Source organism: Mobula birostris, chromosome 6, assembly GCF_030028105.1.
Source record: "Mobula birostris isolate sMobBir1 chromosome 6, sMobBir1.hap1, whole genome shotgun sequence".
Classification (NCBI taxonomy): Eukaryota; Metazoa; Chordata; class Chondrichthyes; order Myliobatiformes; family Myliobatidae; genus Mobula; species Mobula birostris.
Genome location: NC_092375.1, coordinates 136,750,254 through 136,776,992, shown reverse-complemented (window position 1 = coordinate 136,776,992; position 26,739 = coordinate 136,750,254). Strand labels below are relative to the sequence as shown.

At 39.0% G+C, this 26,739-nt stretch overlaps 1 protein-coding gene across 6 annotated transcripts in view; it reads left to right on the top strand.

The window, feature by feature from the left end:
- raph1a (Ras association (RalGDS/AF-6) and pleckstrin homology domains 1a) overlaps window positions 1–26,739 on the top strand; it is a 206,489-nt gene that overhangs the window by 38,306 nt on the left and 141,444 nt on the right. Inside the window, exon 1 of one of the 6 annotated variants that reach the window (XM_072261414.1) lies at window positions 22,914–22,932. The exons of the other annotated variants lie outside the window; for them this stretch is intronic. The gene's annotated coding sequence lies outside the window, so the exon portion shown is untranslated. Of the gene's footprint in view, window positions 1–22,913; window positions 22,933–26,739 lie in introns of those variants that run through there. 6 annotated transcript variants of the gene reach the window in all.

Here is a 26,739-nt window from a genome sequence, read left to right as displayed (position 1 = left end):
CAAGAATAGGATAAGACTGTTGGTTAACTGATTCTCTCCTATTGTGTTCGTCATGAGATATGTTGGAAAAGAGTCTACCGAATGAAGAACATTTCGGCTTAAATTGGGCTGGGGTTATATGATGACAGTTTGGGATTGGTTTAATAAGAGATATAGCACAGTAACAGGCCCTTCTCGCCCAATGTGCCTGCTTTGCCCAATTACACTTGTGACCAATTACTTAGTAACCTTGCCATCTTTGCAATTTTGGGAGGAAACCTGAGCACCCAGAGGAAACCCGCGTGGTTATGGAGAGAACGTGCATGCTCCTGTGGACAGCAACGGGAATTAAACCCTAATCTTCTAGTGATGCTAACCACTACACTACAGTGTTCCTGGTTTTTTTTTATAGTTTTTTTAAAAATATTGTGGAGATCTCCAATAGAACTTCAGTTTTCTTGGAACCAGTGAGAGCACAGTGCCATAATTGGACCAAAAACTGGACATTTCCTTTGGTTGGGTTTAGGGGCAGTGGGGGGATGGAGTTGGAGAGAGGAAAACATAATGAAAGAGTTGTGATTATGGATTATGAGGAAGGGCAAACTAACCTTGTGCTTAACCTGTGATTCAGGGCATGCTGATAAGGAATGGGAGTGTTATTAGTGCAGGCTTGCTGCCAGGAATGTCTGACAAATACTTCTATGTTGTATTCATCTATCCTGAGTTTTGCAATAATGTTTAAAGTTGAGCAGTTAAGTAACTTTACATTTTCATCCAAAAATAATCTATTGCTTTCCAGACTTTTTTGATTTGTCTTACTGATTGTCAGGTCTTTTTAGCTTTTAAACTTTTTTGTTTCAGTAAGGTTTCTTTTCACTTAAAATTCTGCCTAAATTTATTTTATGCCCTCACAGAATCACTGACTGGTGCACTGCTTCAGATTAATGAGCACGCTTAAGTTGTTTCACCTTTGAGACACCATGGCAAATTTGATCCAGTCTATGTAACCTCTATGCATTTTCTGAAAGAGCTCACTGAAATGGGGTGTGTCTTGAATGCAAGCTGACTTTATACATTTCTATTTAAGAAGAATGAGAACTGATTCCATTGAAATGTACAAGGTTCTGAGAGGAAGTGGAGGGACTGCTGCCAAGGTCCAGCACTTACCCACTGTTTTATGAAATATTTATTTTAAACTTGTAATGGCTGATTATTGCTAAATGAGAATGAATGATCAAGTTCTTGGATGATGTTCACCTTTTATTTTCTGCGTGTGTGCAGAAATTTACAGGAAGTAAATAGATTAGTATTTTGTTTCTATAGTTGGTAATTAATTTGTGTTGTCATATGCGCAGTAGTGAGGGCGCAAGTGTCGTGATATAAAAACAAAAACGAATGTGAGGAGGTCTTGTGACTCCTTACAAACATTATCCACCATTTAATATAATGGCTAATCAAGTGCGTCACCCAGTTTTTGTCATTATCTCGCTATCTGCTGATTTCTTGACTTTTCTAAAAAAAAAACCTGTTGATCTTGACCTTGAATTGAGTTGGAAAATGCCCAAGAACTACTTACTGTCTAGTGCATGGTCTTTTGCCTCAGTGATTGCCCCTCATTTCACTTTATCTCATGTTGCTCTAAATACACACTTATCTTTGAAACAACACTGACAGAAGATCACAGATGTACTTGATATGATTCAAACTCTTATTTGCAAACACAAGGTACAAACTCAACTCACACAGTATGCTACCCTTGAGAACACAAGTCATGAGGTCATCACTTCCATTTTCTCGACAAATTGTATAGCATTGGTTCGGAGCCATTCAGGAACAGGGGTATGTAGAATTGATTGCACCTGACAGTTCGAAGACCTTGGTCCCTATGTGGGTCTTTATAATCAAATCTCATCATTTAACCAGGCCTCTTGTCATTTCTTACTACCATGGTAACGCCCATCCCTTCTGCCCATCATTGGGACCCTAGATAACATTGGAGATGTCATAGCAACACACACAAAATGCTGGAGGAACTCAGCAGGCCAGGCAGCATCTATGGAAAAAAGTACAGTCGACGTTTTGGGCCGAAACCCTTCGGCAGGACCTGTACTTTTTTCCATAGATGCTGTCTGGCCTGTTGAGTTCCACCAGCTTTTTGTGTGTGTTGCTCGGATTTCCATGTGCAGATTATCTTTTATTTGTGATTGGAGATGTCATAGTGTGTACCCTTTGTTCCTTTCTTGTAACAACCAGAGTGCCCAATTAAGCCTGTGAAGCTTTAAGAGTTAGTAAAGCCAACTGACTTCCCAATTTATCACTGCTGCTTTCAGAAGCCAAGAGAATAAAAATTTTTAAAAAACTGCAGATGCTGGAATCTGAAATAAGAGCAGAAAATTTGGAAACAGTCAGCAAGTCAGGCTATATCTCTGGACAAGAAGTGGTTAGTTTTCAGTTGGAGAAAAAAAATGGTATTCACAATATGGTGTACGTTTACATTGGAGAAACCAAACCAGATTGAATAATCATTTGTAGAGTGCCTACATCCAGTCTGCTGGAGTGACCATGAACTTTTGTTGCCTTCCACCTTAATTCCCCATCCTACACCCACTTTGATCTTTCTGTCTGTGGCTTCCTGCACTATTATAACTAAACCCCACAAAGGCTTGAAGAACTATACCTCAAATTCTATCTGGGTACAGTGTAGCCAACTGAACTTGATTTGAATACTCAACTCGGGTCTTTCTTTGCTCATTCTTTCTTATTGGAACTGGCCACTTCTATCTGCTATCATTTTTGTTCAGTTTTCCTTATTTATATAGTCTGGCCCGTTGGGTGTGTCTTACTGCCTCACTATTAACACACAACACAGAGAAGTCATGGAGTAATACAGTAAGGAAACTGGCTCTTGCTACACACTAATTGCAGCATCCTCCCTATTAGTCTCAGATCTCAGCATTCAACTCTGCAAGCCCCTTCACTAATGTACCTACTCAAATGCCTCTTAAAATTTACGATTAGACTCACCTGGAGACTTTGGCAGCACATTCTAACTACTCGCGATTCTTTGTGTGATGAGCTTGCTTCTTGGTCTGTTTTAAGTTTTTTTTTTAACCTTGTTTCTGTGCTGCGTCTAGCTGTGGACTCCCTAACTCTGAGGGTGGGGAGAGAGAAGATTATCATTGTTCACCTTATACCATTCATTTTTATAACAACAACTTGAATAATTGCAACATAATGTTCCTACTCTAAAACTCAATGCCCTGACTGATGAATACTAATCACCTTCTCCACCGTCTATCTCTGGTTACTTTCAGTGAACTGTGCCCTTGTACTCCCAAGTTCTTCTGTTCCACACCACTCACCAGTGCCCTACTATTCAATGTGCAAGTCCTATGCTGATTTGACTGTCTAGAATGCATCACCATTCACTTATGTAAGTGGAAATCCATTTGCCACTTCTCAACCTGTATTCCTAACTGATCAAGATCTCTTTACAATTCATTGTAACCTGCTTCATTACCAATAAGGCCCCCTAATTTGCTATCACCAGCAAACTTGCTAATGAATAACAGAGGTCCCAACTCTGCCCTGGGGTACCCCACTAGTCAGAGAATCAGCATCTAACCGTCATAGTTTCCTATCACTGAGCTAACTCTGAATACACCTCGCTAGCTCTTTCTGAATCCCATGCATCCTGACCTTCTCTTCTTGACTTGTAAAAGGCCTTACTAAAGTCCATATAGACAAAATATACTGTCCTACCTTCATCTTTCCCTGAGTTACATCATCAGAAAATAATCCAAAAGATTTGTTAAACATGTCCTCCGACGCACACAACTATGCTGACTATTCCTGATTAGCCTAGACTATCCAAGTGATGATAGATATTGTCCCCCAGATTTTCTTCCAGTAACTTTCCTACAACTGAAGTCAGGCTTGCTGGCCTGTAGTTCCCTAGCCTGTCTTTGCTACCCTTCTTGCTGCTTTCCTGTCTTCTAGCAACATTAGTTACCCTCCTGTCTTCTAGAACTTTGTCGGTGGCTAATGACGGAGCAAATATCTCCTTAAGGTCCTCTGTGGTTTCTTCCCTGCCTTCCTGTAAGATATGAGGTGCACTTGGTCAGCCCACCTTAGTGCAATTCAAGGCTTAACAAGTTTGTAAATGTGCCCATTACCCAATTTGGACTTGCCCTATTAGAGATATTCCCTTTGTTCCACCCTTACTCCCTTACCTATCCTACTGAAAAGTAGCTTGTTTATCTCTTCAGTTGTGATGAAGGGTCTTGGATCTGAAATGCTAACTGTTTCTCATTTCACAGATGCTGTCTGACCTGTGAAGCTGAAGGAATGTTTTCTCATATTTCATGCTGGATTGGTTTATCTTGTAGTTGTGTCTATTTCATGGTTTTTAACAGCCATAGATAGCTTCTCCAAACAATTCTGCATGTGATCAATTATTGCAGCAGATTAACTCTTGTCAATTAACCGTCCTTGTAGGTGGTTACTTTCAAGTGTGCATATTGAAAGCACTGTCCATTTTCCTGTTCTCAGATGATGCTTTTATCCCAGGAATCAAAGTAGTAGAAAATAAACTGCTGGAGGAACTCAACAGGTCAGGCGGCATCTGTGGAGGGAAATAAACAGTCAATACCTCGGTTTGAGTCTCTTAATCTGGACTAAAAGATAGAGGAGAGAGAGCCAGTATAATGAGGAAAGCATGCAGCAAGAGTGATCAAGCGATAAGTGGATGCAGATGAGAAGCTGTGATAGGTAGATAGAGAAGGGAGGAATAGTAATAGTGATAGTCGCTGGAAGGAGAGAGGTGAAGGCAGCAAAGGCAAGATTGATGGAATCTGATAGGAAAGGTGGGCAGATGGGAAAAGTAGATGGAGGGGACCCAGTGGGATGAGTGTGTGGATTATGGGTAGATGGGGTCGGTAGAAGAGGGGTAAGCAACAGGAGGTGGGGTTTGTTATGTTGGATGGATGTAGGAGGAAATTGATTGTTTGCGGGGGGGGGAGAGAAAAGGGATGGATGGGGCAGATTACCTGAAAGTGGAGAATTCATTATTCATACCATAGGGTTATAGACTACCGAGGTGGAATATATTAGGCACTGTTCCTCTTGTTTGCTTTGAACCGCACTGTTATGGTAGAGGAGTCCAAGGACAAGACAGGTTGTTGTTGTTCTTTCGTTGGGAAGGAGAATTGAAATGGCTAGCAGTTGGGAGCTGCTAAAGGCAATGATGGATGGAGCACTGTAGAGCTTGGTAAATCTGTGGCCTAGTTTTCACTTTGCTCAACAATTTAGAGGAGACCACACAGAGAACATCAAAAGCAATAAACAGGGTTGGAAGAGATGTATGTGAATTTTTACCTCACCTGGAAGGACTGTAGTAAATTTGTGCAGTATTAACATTAATGGAGGCTAGAACTGCTGAAGAGGCTCAAAATGAGAACTCAAAATCTTATAGAATTTGTGCTGTCTGTCAGCCTCTAATAGTTTAAAGGCTGTTCTTTAGAATGAATGTTGCAGGATTTTTTTTGTTTCTCTTTAGATTACAGTTACAGAAATCCACTTGTGAAATGTTGGTCTAGGCCAGGGATGGCCAACCTATGGCGCATGCACCAAAAGTGGCGCATTGGATGATTAAAAGTGACGCATTGCACTCCAGTGATAATAATAAAAAAGTAAGCCTACTCATGCAGAAAGTATTAACCAAAAACCGATTTGTAGAAAAAAATCTATAACAAGAATTCAAGTAGCTTAGAGCTAGAAATGGGTTTTACTGAGAATAAATCTAAAATTTAGCAATGATTTTTAGCGATTTTATTATTTCGTGCTCATCTTTTGGCGAATGTTATCTTCTTTCACATTAATGTTTTTAATTTTTAAAAAATGTTCATTGAGTCAAACTAGGAAAGAAGGACTTTTGTTCTGCAGTCGTTCAATACACGTTTGATACCTGTTTGATCCTGAGGTGCCAGGCGTCTGCACCAGCGGTGCGTCGCGGGTTTTTGCCAGTCAGTTTACAATTGACACTCATGCACTAAGGAGTTGTGCTTTGTTTGTCCTTTGTGAACTTCTGCAGTTTTTTACTTTTTTTGAAAATTAAGCCTTGTTTATATATTCAGTTACCCATCACAGTGCAAAAGAAAAGCAGAAAGTGATAGCATGAATTCAATGAACAGTGGGAAAATGAGTTCTTATTTATAGCCGGTCCACCAGGAAACCGTTGTGCATTGTTTGTGAAAACACTTTCTCACATAATAGAAGACATGATCTTAATAGACAGTATAAAACACAACATCAGACCGAAATAGAAGGAAAACTGAAGCTAGTGCTTGGGTCTGAGTTACGGAAAGAATATGTGATTAAGAAAAAGGAAGAAATCAAAGAAAGTCAAGATATATTTGTTAAAAGTGTCATTAAGGTAAGTAATGTTTATCTTGTTTTTATATTAAATCAATATATCATGTAAAAATGCTAAATATGTCGAAATTAACATTTTTACAAGAATTGAGTGAGGGTATAGGAGTTGTATGGCGCATCTGAACTTATGCGTGAAAAAATTGATACGTGGAATGTAAAAGGCTGGCCACCCCGGTCTAGACTCATGGATTCTGAGTACATATGAGTGCTGGCAGAGCCAATTTCAGGATTTGTACTATAATTTATATTGCTCTTTGGTCGTTTTCTCTTTGTAACTAATTGAATTTGGGTTTACGTTTTTGTTTATTCAATTTAATTAATATTTCCATTGGAAAATTGGAAGACTTTTGAGTGAATGTATCATAAAAGTTTATCAGGTGTTGGTTGTTAGCTCTGGCATCCAATGATGTTGATATTTTGAAGTTTGCAGAGCAAGTTAATTGTGTTTAACAATTCATTATCTTCAAACAAAAGACAGAAATTTTAATTATCATTTCAAGTATCTAATAGAGCTTAAAAGGTTGTGTGACACTCAAGGGATTGTTATTTCAATTTATTGTAACAAAAATTATCTCAAAAGAGATTTTCAAAATTGACAATTGAAATCCACAATTTTTATGAAACCTTGGGATCTTGTGAAATGGTAATTATTTATTTGCACTACATGGGACATAAGAGTAGTTTGTAAGTACTTGAAGTTGTCATATCAGTGATTTTTAAAGATTATGCAGGAGTAGGTTTCAGAATTGCTTTCTGTGCAGAATCACAAATCATGCATGTTAACAGATTTTTGTGGTTAACTGCTTGTGAGCTGCGGAAGTTTCTGACTGTCTCCTGAAGAAATGGTGATTTTTGCCTCATTACTACCATTGAAATGGCAATATCTTGCCCATTGTTTAAAGAAATTCTTTAATAATCAAAAGATTGAAATCAAAACTGGATGTCACAGAAAGTACTTCCTATTAACATCGTAAACCAGCGAGTTATTTGTTGTCTCCCCTCTCACTATGAAATGGAGACATCTTTCTCTCCCTAATAAGGTTTGTGGTATGTTGAATACTGGGTGAACGAGCAGTCTTTGGGGTACTGCAAGTCTGTGTCTTTGCTGTTGCTTTTCTCACGCTTGAGTGCTCAGTGGCAGGTGCCGATGTTTTTTTTTGGGGTGGGGAGGGCGATCGTTGCTTGTTGCTGCTTATGTACAGGAGGGAGGGGAGCTGGGGGAGACTTTGGGGTTCTAACATTTAACTGTCATTCATTCTTTAGGAACACTCCTCTGTTTTTCTTTGATAGTTGTGAAGCAAAAGCATTTCAGGATGTATATTGTATACATTTCTCTGACATTAAATGTACCTTTGAAACCCATTACTGCATTTGGCTACCTGAAAGTATAATACTCTGGCATTTGGTAACCACTAAACAAAGTTTGTTTGCAGTCTTATGACATCATATGAATTCTAACTAGCATTAATTATTTTTATCGTTTTTTATAGACGTCTTTGTTTTTCTCTTCTCTGTATAAAGTTCTCATTTATCAAAACTGTTCAACAAGGTTTAGTCTATAATTTTTTGTGGGAAGTGACGTGTTGTCTGCTGCTTTTGCTGGCGCTTGCTGCAGTTGTGGCTGTTGAAGTGCATGTTTGGCAAAAAGTTCCTAATTGCAGGTATGGAATCCCTAATGAAAAGCTTTAGAGAGATGAAGGCATAACTGTTTGCATTCAGTGTTGAATTTAAAAAGTAACTTTTCTCTTTGCCAGATTTTTGTCACTTGAGAGCATCTATTTGTAAAGGAGATCTTGTGTTAGGTGAGGACAGATTTCTGTCAGTTTAAAGAAGTGTTGCCCGTTCTCCAGTAAATTAGCTGTTCAAATGCTAGGGTTAGAAGTTTTAACTATGGGAGGGTTAAGTGCTGATACTTTGTGGTTTAGATTATTGTATAGAGGAGTGTGTACAATAAGTTACGCATTTACTTTGCATAATAATTTCTTTAATCTTGGAATACAGTACAGTACAGACCCTTTGGTGACCCTTTAACCTGCTCTAAGATCAATCTAACCCTTTCCTCCCACATAGCCCTCCATTTTTCTTGCATCTGTGTGGCAAGTGCCATTCTTTCTTGTTGCAAGAATTACTAACACTTGTTCTTGGGTTCCAACAACCTAATTCTAGAATGGCAGAGGAGAAGTGGAATGTTCTAATTTTCTAAGAGTTCCATCAAAAATTCCAAAATAAGGAAATAAGTTGAATCTCTCTTTAATAAGGGATGGTTCATTCTTTTGTCATGGAGACTAACTTGTGACAATGTGAATATATACACATTAAAATAAATGCACAATGTCAAATATAATGGTTACAAAAATAAGAAAGGGTATGAAAAATGATGGCATGTTATCTGTGTCGTCTGCTTTGACTAGGATTTCTTTGCATCTGAGGAAAGAGAGTTTGTGCAATCAAGAGATGAGTATGATGCAAGGTTCTTATGCAGGAGCCCTGATTCAGGGTCTCGACCAGAAACATCATCAACACCTTTCACTTCACAGCTGCTCAGCCCACTGGGTAACTCCAGCAGATTGTTGCAGATTTTAGAATCTGCAGTAGCTCACACCTCTTGAGATGATTATTCTCTAATCGGGGAAAATAGTTGCTGTAGACCATACAAGTGACCAAATTCTTAAAGTATCTAGTAGCCATTGCTCTTTGTGTTCCAGTAGCTGATCGCCTCCACACAGTAAACGAGAGACATAACTGAAAGCTGCATTTGTTTAAAAGAGCAGCAACGTCATGGCACAGCAAAATAAAACTGCAGACACTGGAAATCTGGAAAAAAATGCACATGGAAACATAAACATGTCAGTTGGCATCTTTGGAGATGGAAATAAAGTTAACATTTAAGATTGGCAGACCTCAATATACTGGCAGTTTATTTTGTACCATGGGGAACTCTGGGTTGAAAGGCTCTCTGATTTAACTTGAACAGTTTTTACATTGCTGCACCCATTTCAGGTACAAATATAAGCACATTGTGCCCATGGTCAGCAAAAAAGGAGAGCTTTTTAGATCGTTGCTGTATTCTAGATCTTAATACTTACTCTTCTACAACGCTTCAGGTGTTCATCTGAGTAAAACCTTTATAGAAAACAATGCATAGGCCACCTCCAACTTTTTCAGCCACAAGTTGCAGGCCCCCCCCCCCCCACCTCCCTGTGGCTGGAAAAATGTTTCAATGTCCCTTGAATCCTTCAATTGTTTATTTTAAACCAGTGGCCTTTTTAATTTCACTGTAACTATATCAGGATCCAAATCACATGGTGCAGAATATCAAATTTCTCATTTGGCTTGTGTTGCTCCATTTATGTTGTTGTTGGTCGAATGAAGATTGATGGAGGGGGACTCAAGTGGCTATGCATTTGAATATTAAGGATCAACAGATGAATCTTAGTTCCTTAGACTGTATGGTACCAGTACTGCTTGCCACTCACCAGGACATGATCAAATCCTATTTTGCTCTATGTAGACATTTGGTATCACCTGAAAATGTAGCTGTTGCATCAAAATCTAATTCAGTGATAATACATCACAAAAGCAACGCACCAGGCTCTGATCCACTTCATAAAGCTTTCCAGATGATAAGTCACTTAACCTTCAACACTTATGCCTTCCCAGTGCTTTTGGAAGTTGCAGATAGGTCTGTTCTCAGTTATGCACTGGTGATATTGTCTTCAATGATGGTCAGTTGGCACACCTGCCAGCTCTGTGCCTCCACTCTGTTTTGATCTCCAACATGGTCAGCCTGCATTTTTTAAAAAAAATCATAAGTAGTTGTGGGCTGGCTGGTGACACAATGACACCGGCGTTGGACCCGGGAGCGGAGGTTCGCGGGTTCGAAACTAGTCGGGTTCACCCCCGCGCATGCTTTCCATCCGTGCTGGGTTGAGTGTCGAGATCACAACTCGACCTCGTAAAATAAAGGGAAAAATATTGCGAAAATGTCTGTGTGAGGAGTGGTGCACCACACAGTCTGTCTCTCTCTGTGTCTCTGTGTCTGTCTCTGTCTCTCATAAAAAGCCATGAAAAAGACATAATCAAGCACGCACGCACACAGGCACACGCCAAAAAAAATAATAAGTTGCAGTTTTCACGCATCATTAGGAATACTGAAGATGTTTACTTTAGTCCTAGCCAAAATTTTCATACAATGACACTACTTCTCTTTCGTATCACTGTTTCAGACTTTACCAGCCTAACTGCAGTGTTAGCCCCAACTTCCAATACAAACATTCTGCTATCTGTGCAGTGTTTCTGCTGTTGAAACCCTCCATCTATCTTGATTGACCCAGCTGGTGGCGTAGTGGCATTAGTGCCGGACTTCGGGACGAAAGGTCCCGAGTTCGAATCCAGCCGGCTCCCCTGCACGCTTTCCATCCGTGCTGGGTTACGAGCTGGTGATCTCTTTGGAAACTCACCTGGCAGAAGGCAATGTCAAACCACTGCTGTAACTTGTCTCGTACGTGGTTCCCCACTACGTCAGAGAGGAGTGGAGGGAAATCATCCACTAACCGGAGAAACTCCGGATGTGACGTACCTTTCCTATTTGATTAATTCATCCCTTCTTTGCTCTCCAAAGCCGTGAATTTATCTAAAATGTTGACTAAATCACATTCACTATTCTATTCATCTGATTTGTATTAACTAGCCATCACATTTTTTAAACCTACCATTTGCAGCCATTTCCTTTAAATATTTCTTGCATTTGATTTGCATCTCTGCCATCTGGTTGAAATGAAATAGGCTATGTGATATTTTTTTTCAGTATTCACATTATGAACAAAGGGCATTTAAACATAACAGATCACTACTTGTAACATTGAAATAATCCTCGGAAGTTAATCAGTATTTAAAAATAATATTGTACTGTGATCTCCATTATGTTTGAGGAGGGGCTGAGAATACAAATTTTTTTGCAGCAAACGGTCAAATGTGTATTTATATGAGAGAAAGTGTAAAACAGAGCTGCCTGGTTAACTGAAAATCAAATGAATAAAACATATTAACATTACGAGAAGTTTCAAAAGAGAGGCCAAGAGTAAAGATGAGCAAGAAACACAAAGAAAGCAGGATAAATTCTGCTAGGGCCTATCATGTACAAAAAAGAAAATTTACTTGTGGAGGTAAAGGGCATGTTGATGTTTACATTAGACATCTAGAAAAGAGATGCTGTTGTGTCTCAGCCAAGGAAGAGATCTTTGTAAGGCCCAGCAAAGGGCTCTTCCTTTGCTGACACCAGGTAGCATCAAGATAGAGGTTCAAGACACACCAGCTGCTCTTAAAAGGAACTGTAATAGCATTGAAGAAAATTACAGAACACTGAGTGATGAAGGATAGTTTTATAGATTAATAGGATGTCTACAGTGGAGTTCCCTAGTGGTCATTACTAAAAGCTGTAGCTGATTTGCACATTGGTGTACAAGGTGCAGTTTCTAAATTTGCTGATTCAGTTTCCCTGAAGGTGTTGTAGACTGAGAAAAAAAAACTGAGCGCAAGGAGATGCAGACAAGCTTATGGAATGATGGGATAGGTGACAAGAATGGTGGTACTGACAAATATTAAATGTTAAATTTGGGTCGGAAAATTATTATCAACTAGAAGGTGCAGTTGTAAAAGGAGTTCAGGAATAGATCAGATGGTGTATATATAAATGGTTTATTGATAGTGTCTAGACCAACTGACAAAGTGGTTTTTAGGAAAAAATATACATCATCCTGGGTTTCCAATAGTTGTAAAGTGGAAATGTGTGTAGGCTTGGAAAATGCAAAAGAAATTTACCAGATTAATTCCAGGGATGGGGTGTTTAGTTATGTGAATTGACTAGAGAAGCTGTATGCACTTTCCTGGGAGTAGATCAAGTCTGTTAGAGGTATTTAAAATAGTTAAATTGATTATCAGAAGGAAGATGAGGGGAAATGAATTTTATGTTATCCTCTCAGCAACCAGCTGTAGCAGCTGCATGAAAACTTCCTTTTTTAAAAAAAAAAGATCTGTCTGCTCGAGTAATTCAGGAAGCATTGATTGTTGTGGTTGCTCTTGACTTATCATTCCTGGTCCAGTATTACCAGAAGTGGTTAGAACTCTTCAGAACAGTTACTACAATGTGACCAAGCTTATCTGTTGCAGAAGTTTTGAAGAGTAATTCAAACCAGTAGAACTGCTGTCTCATTGTTCCAGTGACCCAAGTTGAATCATAATCTCCAGTGTTGTTTGTGTGGATTCTGTACATTCTTCCTCTGATCATGAGAGTTTGCTCTGGATACTCCACTTACTACCCCTCCCAAATATGTTCTGTTACAGATTAACGCCACTTGTGTATAGGGAAGTGGTAGAAGTAGGGAGTGTTGATTATTGTGAGGTTTTTAAGTGAGCCAGTATAGATTCACTCTGCCAAATGATTGTGTGCTTTGTCCTAGGGTAATATGAAATACAGCACTTTTTATTCTGTCAGAACTGAAGAGAAAACATGGGGGTGGGGGAGCCTATGGAGTTTTTTTAAAGTTTGGTTTGAAGCAAATGCTGGTGCACAATGTATTAAATATAACTACTATGTTAATGATTGAAAGTTACTGGGGCTGTAACATCAAAATACTTGACAAAAATGGATTTCATTGTTAGCAAGAATGTGAATTTAAATATTTCAAAAAGCTTTAAGTTCTTAGTTCCCTCAAGTGAGTTATGTGTGTTCGTCCATCATTGACGTCGATGAGGACCTCGACATCATTATGATGGTGTCGAGACTAGTGTGTGATTTGGATTTAAGTGAGGGAGAGTTGCTCAGCGTCCGCCTCACTCTCTCTTCCCAATTCCCATCTGGATCCAGTGTCAAGACAGAGTTGAGACGGCTGGAGATGGGACTAGGTGCAGTGGATGGCCAGGATGTCTTCTGTGTCTTTTCCTGCTCTAGAGCAGGAGTGAGTTATAAGATCTGATTCAGGACCTCAGCATTCATGGATTTGTTTCCTTTGAAGTTATGCAGATCACAAGTCAGCTTCTATAGGCAATCTTATAATTCACTCCAACAACCATTTGTATCTCAAAGGCAAGAAGGGACCAGAAGTGACAAATTTTAAAGTAATTGTAAAAACATGAAATGTAGAAGGGGGGATAAGTCATTTGATTGTTCACGCCTGCAGTAGTTTCAGATATTCAATTCTGCCCAGAGAAGAAATTATTAGCTCTTTCCTAAATGGCTCACTTCTTGAGTATGTGACCCATCATTCTGGACACCTGAGCAAGGGGAAACGTCATCTTTTCATCTACCCGGGTAAGCCTGTTTAGAACTTTATACATTTTACTGCTATCACTTCCTGTTCTTCTGAGCTCAAAGATATGGGCCCAGTTTACTCCATCTCTCATACAACAAACCTACTGTTCCAGGAATCAATTGAGTGAAGCATTGTACTCCCTCTTATGCAAGAATATCCCTCCTTTGATAGGGAGATCAGACCTATATGTAGTTATCCAGGATCTGGTCTCACCTGTGCTCTTGTCACTGGAGCAACAAGTCTTTCGGTTTGGACTCAATTCTCCTGCTATAAAGGCTAATGTACCATTTGCTTTTCTAATTGTTTGTCATTTTCTATGTGTTAACTTTCACCAGGTCTCTTTAAGCACTAACACCTTCTAATTTGTCAACAATTAAAATTAGGGTCGTGTCTTTCTTTCAAACCGAAGTGATGACCTCGTTTTCCTTGCATTGCATTCATCTGTGTATATTTGAAAATTTCAATTATGTTTTAATTGTATGCTTATCCATTGAATATGCTGATAAACTTGTGACTATTTTTTATGTTCTGGTGTTTTATAATGATTCTGTTGAAAAATGTGTTGGAAGTTCCCTTTGAGACTACTGCTCTGTGACCCCAACAGCAATGTAATATCTCTGAATGTAATTATAGTTTGTATATACTGTATTTGTTTGTTTTTCTTCATTCATTTTAGATGTCAAGTTTGAAAGTGGAACTTCTTAAGTACTCCCTCCCTACCCCTTAGTTCAGTAATAAATAAATGATGAATATGAAACTTGATAAATTATGAATATGAAACTTGATGGATGGTGGGCTTCTGCCACTGGATATCCTGAATACTGTGGAAATGAGAGAGAGTAGAATTAGTACAACCAAGTCTTGTTCTTAACTGAATAAACAGGAAACCCATAAGATTATACACTAAATGCTATGAGTAATGGCTAAAATTAAGGAAGCGTCATACTAGGAGGTCACAGTCTCTCTGGAAATTCCTGTGAGCTTAGAAGCAGCAGTCTCACTCACATCCTCATCATATCCTCATCCTGTTCAGAACAGGATTATTTAAAGTAAATGTGCTAAATTAATATAAACCAGTCTTGAATCAATCTTGTTGACACCTTGATGTCTGTTTGTCTTCAAAGTGAACTTTGGACTACAAATCCACTCTATCATTAAGACTACCAATTTCCACCTCCACGACAATGCACTTGACTGTTCCAGCTCCAATGGGAATCAACAAATATTCCCCTGTACTAGTCAGTACAGTTGAAATCCAGTCACAGATATGGATACGTCAGTAAGCAACATCGTTTCAAGATGTTTTTTTAAAATTGTGTCGATACTCAAAATCAACAAATCTCAGATGGCAGACTCGGGTGCCATTCTCCTTTAAGAAAGTGGGAAGTGGGGACGCCACACTGGTCAATAGGTATGCTTGAAGCTTAGAGACCATAGACTTCCACTCCTGAATCTCTGGACAATAAAACTGAAGACCTCAGATCGTGATTAGAGGAACATCAGGGAGTGTTGGACGCAGTATTGCAGCCCATTAGCTTCACCATTCTCCACAAAGACAGGACAGCTCAGTCTTAAAGGCAGAGGAGCTGGAATATGGTGTTTGGTTAACTCTTCATGGTGTACAAACTTGGCGGTTCTGTCTTAATCCTGCTTGTCTGCCATGGAACATCTAATGGCCAAATGTCCATTTTATCTGCCAACGGATCTTTCTGCTATCTTCCTATTAGCAGTGTACATTCTGCCTCAGGATATCATCAGGCAGGCACTGAAGGAGCTGAGTAAATTAATCAGCAGGCACAAAACTGTGCACCCTGATGCCTTTCCTATCATTGTGGGAGAATTCAACCAGGCCAGCTTTAAGTGCCTGAATAACTACCACCAACCTATCACCTGTGGAACCAGAGGAGTCAACACACTTGACTATTGTTATACCACCATCAGGAAGGCTTACTGTGTCATCCCATGTCCACACTTTTAAAAGTCCGATCATGACGCTGTACTTCTACTCCCAGTGTATAGGCAGAGACTAAAGACAGTAGCAACAGTGGTGAGGACTAAGAAGGTATGGTCAAGGGAGATGGAGGAGCACTTACAGGAATGCTTTGAGTTGGTGGATTGGACAATATTCAGTTATTCACCTTTGAGTCTGAATGAATATGCCACAGTGTCACCGACTTTATCAAAACCCGTGTAGAAGAGTACATGCTGGACATGCCCAAACCAAAAGCCATGGATGAGCCAGGAGATTCATAGACTGCTAAGGGCTAGATCTGTAGCATTCAAGACTGGTGATCCAGAACTATACGAGATATCCACGCATGATCTATGAAAGGCTATCTTAAGAGCGCAATAGGAATTCTGATTGAGGTTAGAGATGCAATAGGATGTATGTCCGTTCTGGCAGAGTTTGCAGGCCAGTACTTCATACAAAGTGATGCTTCACTCCCAGATGAGTTCATTGTCTTTTATGCATGCTTTGAAAGGGAGAATAAAACTACACCTGTGCGAATCTCTGCAGCATCTGATGACCGTGTAATCTCTGTCTTGGAGGACGATGTCAGAACATCTTTCAAGAGGGTGACTCCTCGTAAGCTGTCAGCCTGATAGGGCTCTGAAAACCTGTGCCAACCAACTGTGAGAGTGTTCAAGGTCATTTTCAATCTCTCACTGCTGCGGCTGGTGGTTTGCACTTGCGTCGAAAGGGTGATAAGCATACCAATGGCCCAGGAAGTGCAGGGAAAGCTGCCTCAACGACTTTCACCGATTTGCTGTCACATCTACTGTGATGAAGTGCTTTGAGGGGTTGGTCATGGCTAGAATCAACTCCTACTTAAAAAGAACCTGGACCATTGCAATTTGCCTATCGCCACAATAGGTCTACAGCGAATACAATCTCACTGGCTTTCCGTTCAGCCTTGGCTCACCTGGACATTAGTAATACTTGCGTCAGGGTGCTGTTTATTGATTACAGCTCAGCATTCAATACAATCATATCCTTATTTCCAATCAGCAAACTCCAAAACCTGGGCTTCTGTGCCTCCCTTGGCAACTGGATCCTTGGCTTCCTCACCAGGAGACCACAGTATGTGCAGATCGGAAATAACATCTCCACACTGGCAATCAATACTGGCACACCTCAAAGATGCGTGCTTAACCCACTGCTCTACTTTCTCTATACTCACAAATTTATGGCTAGGTAAGCTCAAAAGGCATCTATAAAATTGTTGATGTCACAGTGATTGTTAGCAGAATTTCAGATGGTGATGAGGAGGTATATAGGAACAACATAGATCAGCTAGTTAAATGGTATCACAAGAACAACTTTGCATTCAACATCAATAAGACCAAGGAATTGATTATGGATCAGGAGAGGGCACTGGAAAGATCATACACCAGTCCTCATCAAGAATTCACCAGTGGAAAGGGTAAGCAGTTTCAAGTTCCTTGGTGTCAGCATCTCTGAGGATCTATCCTGGGCCCAACATACTGATGCAATTACAAGAGAGTCATGACACCAATTATATTTCATTAGTATGAGGAGAATTGATATGTCACCAAAGACACTTGGTATGTCACAAATTTTTACAGATGCACGGTGCAGAGTATTGCAATGTGCTGCTGCCGTAAAACAACATCTTTCAGGAACAGCTTCTTCCCCTCTACTGTATGATCCCTAAATGGACGTTGAACCCATGTACACTACCTCACTTTTTAAACTATATTATTTCTGTTTTGCACTATTTTTAATCTTAAGTACTTAATAAACATATACTTACTATAACTGATACTTTTTTCCCTTTTATGTTATGTATTGCATTGTACTGCTGCTGTTAAGTTAACAAATTTCATGCCACATGCAGGTGATGCAGGTGATAATAAATCTGATTCTGACATATTTCCCAACATATGCGAGTGATATGTTCTTAAAATTTAATACCTGATTCTGATTGCTACCTCTAATAGGTGAATCAATATTTATCACTCAACCTGTAACTAAAGACCTTAACTGTTGACAGATTTGCATTTATTGGTGCACCCTAATTAGTATTTCCTACAATACTACAGTAATTGTAATTCCCAAGTCGTTTTATGGCTGTAATGCACTTTTGGATGTTCTGTGGTTGTGAAAGGTACTGTGTACACATTTTTTGTGACTTAGTATTAAATTTTAAGAACTCTGCAAAATATTTTGTGATGTTAAAGTCACAATAAAGTTTACCATTCTTCAAAATATTTTCTTTCTGTCCTGGCACCCAAAATGCATGTACTTTCATTTAAGTTTGAAACTTTAAAATGTAATGTTGGCACCACCTTATTTTCTATTATGGGAAAATAACTCCAGGGAATGTGCTGTTACACTTTAGTTAATCCTGTACAAGTTAGTTTAGAGGTACGAGAGAGCTAAAGTACCTGTATCTATTCCCTGAGCAGTAAATATTAAATAATGTTCCTTAAATGATTTTTGAAATGAAGAGTAAATGTACAAAAGAACATTTGGGTGTAAGATATGTACCACCAAAAAGGCAGGCTGTGTCCTTACCATCACTGAATTGTCCATCAGGAACAATTTGGTGTTACCATTGACCAGAAACTCTACAGAATCAGAAGCGCAGGTACTGTGGTTACACGGACAGACTAGACATTGGTTATCCTACAGTGAGTGACTTGCCCCCTGACAGCCCAATTACTTTCCACCATCTACAAAAGGCAAGTCAGAAATGTGGCATACTCCTTATTTGCTTGAGTAAGAGCAGTTCCAGTAACACTCAAAAAGCTGAGCACTCTCCAAGACTCAGCAGTGTGCCTGATTAGACTTGTCCCACCACTCAAAATTTATTACCGTCACTACTGATGCAACATTACAGCAATGTGTTTTCAACTTTCCAATTGACTAACTTTAATCAAATGATTCACTCAAGCAACCTAATAGTATTAGGTTCTGGTCTACAGATGCACAATTATTAAAGCAGTAGAGATGGTCATTGAATTTTGCATCATCATCTGACCCATTTGAGTGTCATTGGCCAAACTTTAAAAGCCATTTATCTACAGTACAACTGCATTGTAACTACTCACTTAGGTGAGTCTGACTGTACTTTGCAACCAGCAAGGCAGACAAGGACTTCAGGTGACTGGAAACATAAACACTTGCCATTCTGTTCCTAACATTATGAAAATCTCATTATCGGATCATCAGGTCAAGGAATAGCTCACCACCACTTCTTTCAAGAACAAAAAGAGATGGGTAATAAATACAGGGCTTTCTGGCAAGCCTTTTCTCAAAAGTTGATTTAAGACATGTATTTTTGTGCTATCTTCTTCCAGGTACATATCACATTTTAAAGGCTTTTATGTTTTTTATTGCTGATATTCATCTTTTCAGCTCAAATTTAACAGGCTTATGACTTGTGAAATTTCAAAATCTTCTCTAATTTGTGATCTAGTGATGCAAACGTCCTTCATTGCACATAAAATCTGCTACCAGTGAGGTGTAAGAGGTTGCAAAGCTACGTTTTTGTGCCCTGAATTTGTTATGTTGATGTCTAGAATGGAGTCTAGGATTTTCTCAATATTGGATTAACCTGATATATAAATAACTTGCTCTCCCCATATCCTATGATGCTCAAAAAACTACAATTGACACTTTCTAAAGATTTCCAAACTTCTACTGTTCTTTATAACAAGAGTATTTAACAACTTAACTCTTGAAAGCTTTGTCCTAATTTTTAGAGTGCTGGTATCTCCATCTGCAAATATTCTTCCATCTCTCCTCATTTGCCTTATCAATGTCATTAAATGTTTTCAAAATTGAAATCACTTTTATTCAGGCCCTGAATGGATGTCCTCACACTTACCAGCAGTGAAATTAACTAGTTCTGCCACAGATTTTGCTGTTTGCCTCATCTAATGGTATCTCTATAATTTTATACAACCTAAAGTGGTGCGTACTGATGTCATGAACAAATGTTGATTTCTCTAATATCAAATAGTCCATTTACATATATAGTGCTATTAGTAGACCTAACACACATTCTTGGGCATCTTGATTGGAAGATATTGCTAGCTAAGGAAACTCTAGAATTAATAATTTGGTGGCAAGGAACGTGTAGTTTAAGATAGTGATATAGCAATACGACAAACCTTACCTAACTCTGAGAGATCCAGAGATCCCTGGTGGAACCCAACACTTTGATCCAGGGTTGGGTATTAGCTTTATTAGGTTTGGAATAGTCTTATTCAGTAAACAGCCTAAATATTATTAACATCTATCTAGAGTGATCAGAATATTGAGTTCCATTGCAGTTTTCGAAAGAAAAAAAAGTGAAGTTTCTCTTGACTGGATTACTGTATGGATACCAAATTATCTTGAAAATTCACAAATTTTCTCGGATGCAGAACTGATTTTTTAAAAAAAAAGTAAGTTAGTTGTAATATAATGTAGACACAAGATTCTGCAGGTATTGAAAATCTTGAGCAACAAACAAAATGCTAGAAGAACTCAGCAGGTCAGGCAGCATCAATGGGGGGTGATAAACAGTTGCTGTTTCTGGCTGAGATTGAAGAGGCTTAATGAAAGGTCTCTGCCCAAAATATTAACTTTTTATTATTTGATTTTGTTAGCTGTCATGCTGAACTGATTTTTAAAGAAAAGGTGTTTGTAATATGCAGACGGCAAACTGACTGCAGTTAAATTTTTAAAAAACTTGGTACTTACCATTTGCTTGTAATAGCTTTTAAATTGCACTTCATAAAAGTAGCTAGATTACTCAGCAAATGCTTAGATGAACAAATGTGGTATTCCTTTAATATTTTCAGTTCCTGTTGCACAACATGGAGTATGGCAGATTATTTTAAAAACTTGAAGGAAAACTTTCTTCCTACTTTCTGTTGAAGGAACTGTTTGCTCATTTTGGATTCAGAAAGTGCTGCTGTTGTGAGAAATCACATTTGAAAATCTTGCCACACTGGGCTATTTCATAGTTTTTTCCTATGAGGTTTGAAAATCTCAAACATCACATAGGAAATGCTTTGAAAATAGCTTTTTATAATTTTTTATGAACTATGATATCATTCTGGCTTCATGCAATAGATTGAGCACCATTTCTGTCAACACCTCCAAATGATCAAAGGTATATACATGAAGGACAATGGATTCACAAATCTGGTGCATAGTAGTTTTGATTGGTGGTCTCCTGTTGTTGGTGTCTTTTTTTTCCCTTAATTTTTCTTCTGATTTTTCTCAGGGCAAGAGCAAATTTATTGACAAGGTGATGTCATGCTGCTTTTTCTGATGTTGTAGTTTAATAAAATAGCTCACACACATGAGTCAGCCACATTCATTTGAAAAATAGTCTCACTTAGGCCAGAGCTGTTAAAATGCTGTCTTTTTTTCCGTAATAACATGCTGTGTACATATATTTCTCACTCCCCACCCTCCTCAGCACTTGGCACATTAGGTAGCTTTGTAACGACAATCTGACAGGTTCAAAGCCACTTAAAGGCACTTCTCCTAAAACTTAACTATTTTTTCTTTTTTTTAAAAAAGGACTGAATTTTGTATGTCTCATTGTGGTTTAATTCGTGTTCTCTGGTCATCTAGGATACCAACACAATATAGTATCATAACCCCTTGTTCAGTGAACCAGCAGTTTCTTTTACCTATTTTGCATAAGAAGGCTGTATCCAATCATATCCTCCCTGCTTCTAGTGGCATTTTTGAACTTCGAAGTTGTCATGTGAAGGTCGATTATAAAGGTGTTGAGCTGACCGGCTCCTGTGGGAAGTGTTTTATTAGTGGATTTGAGAGATGAAGCAGCTGGCGGAACTGCTTCTGAGAAATTTAAAAGTTTTCACTGTATAGTGTTTATGAACAGAAATTTATAATGTTCTGTGTATTGTCCTCTCAGAGAAGTAAAGCATGAGCTTTAAGATTATAATATGAATCCTTGTCAAATTCATAAGTATACTGCAAATATATTTGCCCTCTGTTAAATTCTGAATCCTTCTGAAATTTGATTTATTGTATTGTACTGTTTTGACTATATTGATTTTGTTGCCCACCATGTCAGCAGTGTCTTCAGGAAAGCTTTGGGAAGTTAATAATCTTGATTTATTGCCTGTCGTTTTGCTGACAGTCATTTGTCAATTTGTTTCTGCAAGTGTTTTTGACCTTCATATATAAGCAGCATTTGATTTAAGTGTAAAATGAATGAATTAGCTTGATAGATTAATTGAAAGGATTCCGGAACGCAGTTTGAGATTTTTTTCCCCCTGGAATGCTGTGTACTCTGAGTGACCTAATGTGTGCACTGTATGGCATCTGAAGTTGTCATAGATTTGTCTCATTAAATGCACATGCACACATACTGCATCTTTATCTTAAAAGTAACATTATGGCATCCCCTTGTGTTATGGCACTTATTTGCTGTGTTTGTTCATGTTGCTGTAGAATCACAAGGTCCATCACCCGGGTCATGCTGTCTTCCCACAATTGCCATCAGGAAGAAGTTAAGGAGTCTCTGCATTCGCACCACCAGGTTCAGGAATAGTTATTAACCCTCAACCATCAGGCCTTTGAACTGGAGGGGATAACTTTACTCAACTTCACTTGCCCTATTACTGAATAATTGCCACAATCTATAGACTCACTTTCAAGGACTCTTTATCTCAGGTTCTCAATATTTTATTGCTTTTTTTTCATTGTTCTAATTTTTTTTTGTATTTGCAGTTTGTTCTCTCTTTCACACTGGTTGCCTTTTTGATGTAGCCTTTCATTGATTCTATTATAGTTATTGGATTTATTGAGAATACCTGCAAGAAAATAAATCTTGGGGTTGCTTATGATGATATATATGTACTTTGATTATAAATTTACTTCAAACGAGCTTGAATAAGCGCAGAATTTAGCTGGACAGTTCAAGGAAATTCTGAACGCACGTTCGAGCATCTGTTGACTTCAGCCAGATGTCTTCTATTAAAATTAACAGAGACAAAATGGCCAGGATTCCTTCACCAAATATTGTTTCCTGCTGGAACAGGGGCACACACTGATGTGGGAAAATTGTTACTGTGCAAAGCAGTGAAAAGCATGAAGCGTTTTTGTAATTGAATCCTCATATGAGTCAACTCCGCTAGAGGGAAGATGTTGGAAGAAAGCAGGTCATTATTTGGCCCATGATGCCTTTGCTGACTCTTGGGGAGTACCATAAAGGTAATCCACTTTAAAAAAAAAACTTCTAACAACTTAGTACAAAAGATTTATTTTCTCCCTTATTACCAACATAGTAAATGGAAGTATTTTTCTTGTACTTGTCAAGACAGTTCAATTTGTATAAGTTCTATATGACTATTCTTAACATGTCTGGAGTAAAAAAAAACTGCAGTGTTTCTAGTTACTCCTTGCAATTAAACCCCTTCATTCATGCTTTTACTCCTTGATTTATGAAAGGGATGCATTCCTGACAAATATTAAGTGAAGTTCACAAGTTGAAAAGTCTAGCCAAAATGCATTGTTGGAATTCTGGCATTAGGTATTTCTATTAATTTTAATGTCAAATATCTTCATAAGTGGAAGACCATTCCTCTCAAAGTATGACATAGCGAAAGTTTATAGATCGAACATTCGTAAATCAAGGAATACCCATATATCCAAGTAAATCTTCTCCAAGTTTATCCTCTCCTTGGCTTTGATGTTTTTGTACATTATTAGAGTCAGATTACTTCAGCACAGAAATAGGTTGTTTGGCTCGACTAGTCCATACCGACCCAATCTTCTTCGTCCCATCTACCTGCACCCAGACCATATCCTTCCAAGTCCCTTCCATCCATGTACCTATCCAAACTTCTCTTAAACGTTGCAATTGAACCACACTTGTGCCACCTTCTGAGTGAAGAAGTTTCTTTCCGATTCCTCTTGAATATTTCACCTTTCACCCAATTCCTATAACCTCCAGATCTATTCTTATCCAGCCTGAGAAGGGAAGAAAGTCTACGTGCATTCCCCCTATCTATAACCTTCATAATTTTGTATACTCTATAAGATCTCACTTCATTCTCCTGTGCTCCAAGGAATAAAGTCCTAAACTACTCAGCCTTTCCCTATTACTCAGGTCAAGTTCTGGCAACATCCATGTGAATTTTCTCTGCATTTTTTTTCAAGCTTATTGATATCTTTCCTGTAGATAAGTGAACAGAACTGCACACAATATTCTTAAACTCAGCCTTGCCAATGCCTTGTACAACCTCAACATGACATCAGAATCTGGTTTAATATCACTGGTATACTGTATGTCGTGAAATTTTGTTGTTTTGCGGCGGCAGTATATTGCAATACATAAAATTATAAACTACAAAAAGAGAAATGGGTAAAGTAGTGAGGTAGTGTTCATGGGTCCATTATCCATTCAGAAATCTGATGGCAGAATGGATGAAGCTGTTCCTCTCCCCGGATCTCCTGTCCCATGATCCTCTCGTAGCCCCTTTGCCAATCACCTGTCCAGCTCTTGGCTCCATCCCTCCCCCTCCTGTCTTCTTCTATCATTTTGGATCTCCCCCTCCCCCTCCCACTTTCAAATCTCTTACTAACTCTTCCTTCAGTTAGTCCTGACGAAGGGTCTCGGCCTGAAACGTCGACTGTACCCCTTCCTAGAGATGCTGCCTGGTCTGCTGCGTTCACCAGCAACTTTGATGTGTGTTGCTTGAATTTCCAGCATCTGCAGAATTCCTGTTGTTTGCATGTCCTGGGGGATTGGTTGGGGGGGGGGCGGTGCCTCAATGATGGATGCCACCTTTCTGAGACATGTCCTTTTGAAGGTGTCCTGGATGCATGATGAGTTAATCCCAACTCCTATACTCAGTGCCCTCATTATGAAGGCCAATGTGCAAAAAGCATAGGTAGACCCTATCTACCTGTGACACTAGTTTTAAGGAATTAAGGATCTGTATTACCAGATACCTCAGTTCCAAAGCACTCCTCATGCCCTATTGTTCACTGTGTAAGTCCTACCTTGGTTTCTCCTCCCAAAGTGCAACACCTCACACTTGTTTGCATTGAATTCCATCTTCCATTTTTTCAGCCCATTTTCCCAGCTGGTCAAGATCATGCTGCAAGCTTTGGTAGCCTACCTCGCTGTTCACCACGCCCCCAGACCCAGCACTGATCCCTGCCTCATTCACTAGTCATAGGCCTCCATTCGGAGAGACAGCCGCATCTACTACCACTCTCTTGCTTCTTCACTTACGCCAATGTTGGATCCAACTGACGACATGTTAATAAAATAAATGGAATTTATTTTGTTTTTCCTCGTAGATTTAAAATGATATAAATGCTACATACCCATTAAGTGTTATGATAATGCTGGAGGAAAGAAAGTCCACAATCTACTCCTGAACAAAATCCAGTGATTCCTGGTTTTTAAAAAAAAAAGTATTTGTAATCATCTAGGGATAGAATGTGATTAGCCCCTGCCAGTAATTTGCTAAACACAACTTCTAAGCTCAAAAAAACTACACGGTTGAGATGCCCATTGACTAGCCATCAAAAAACTGGATCTCAGTTGGAGGCTGTGATTTCAAATCAGCAAGGAATAAAACTGGCATGGACAATATTATTGTTCCCGTTGATTTACAAAGAAGTGTGCCTGTCTAAATAATGCAAGGTGACTAACATGGTTGGAGAGGATTAATATTATGTAAAAGTGCACCTTCAAAAGATTCTTAATACATTTTTTAAAACACCTCTGTTGTAAATGTGATGTATAGATCATATCTTATTTCTTCAATGCAATCCAAGCAGATGTTTCACCGGAACTTTAACCACTATTTAAGCAATCTAGCAAAAAAAAAAACAATCTTACTGACCAAAGTTGGGGAAATGAGAAAGTGTTCACTTTTCTAAATTGTACTATGCCAAGTTTTACTTAAATGATCAGCCATAGGTGAACTATCCCCAAAACCATATGTTATGGTCATTGAAGAATAATTTGGAAGCTGTGTTTGGAATCTGTGATGAACTTTATTAGGATAGATTTAAGGGTAATATTTAAGGATGCAAATCATTAAGAAATTGGATATTCTGAAAAGATGGCCTTTGGATAGGATAGAAGGATGGACTACTCATTATGAATAAAGTAAGTTAACTATGGAAATCATTGATACATAAGACACACTGTAGGCCACTGTAGAAGGTTCTGGAAGCCTGAGGAAAGTGACCAAGGTTATGGACTACATCCATTCACATCAATGGATCCTTGTAAAGTTGGTAGATTCTGGGGAAGGGTGGGTTGATGGTGGCAAGAGCAAGTATTTCCTCTACCAAAACAAATGAACATCAGCAAGATCTTGGATTGACCAGTCTTGCATTGTATAACTAGGGATTAGTTTTGATAAATCCTGTAAATTCACTTCTTTTCTGCACAAGATGTGAAATTGATGATTGTGCAATCTCCAGTTCCATTCCTGATACCTCTACATCTGAAGCAGTTGCCCCCTGGGAGCAGCAGGGTCTAGATGACATTCAGGGCTGCTAAGAGACAAATGAACACTCACACAACTAAAGTGACAGGCAAGCAACATTAGCATTTGAGAGCCTTTGACACTCAGCATCAATATCACAAGTCCCCATTGTTACAAACTAGAAGTTACCATTGACCAGAACAAAATGGCGTAATTTTGTTATCAACACTGAAGCCTGCAGCACCTTCAACTTGGTCAGTTCTGACCACAGAGTAGTGTCAATGCAAGTGAGACTGAGACTGAGCCTGCGGCAACCCAAAGCCACAGGTCCCAAGGAGAAGGTAGACTGGAAGGCGTTCTCCTCTCAACCTGTTCTTCAAGACCAGTACACAGTGGAGGTGAGAAATCGCTTCAGCCCACTGGAAAGGGAGGAGGAAGAGACTGCCACGGACCGCTATCAACAGCTCATAGACGCACACACAGATGCAATAAAGAGTTTGCCTACTGTGAAGCGAATCAAGAAGAGCTGGATCTCGAAACATCCTGACGTCGTCACAGCAAGAAG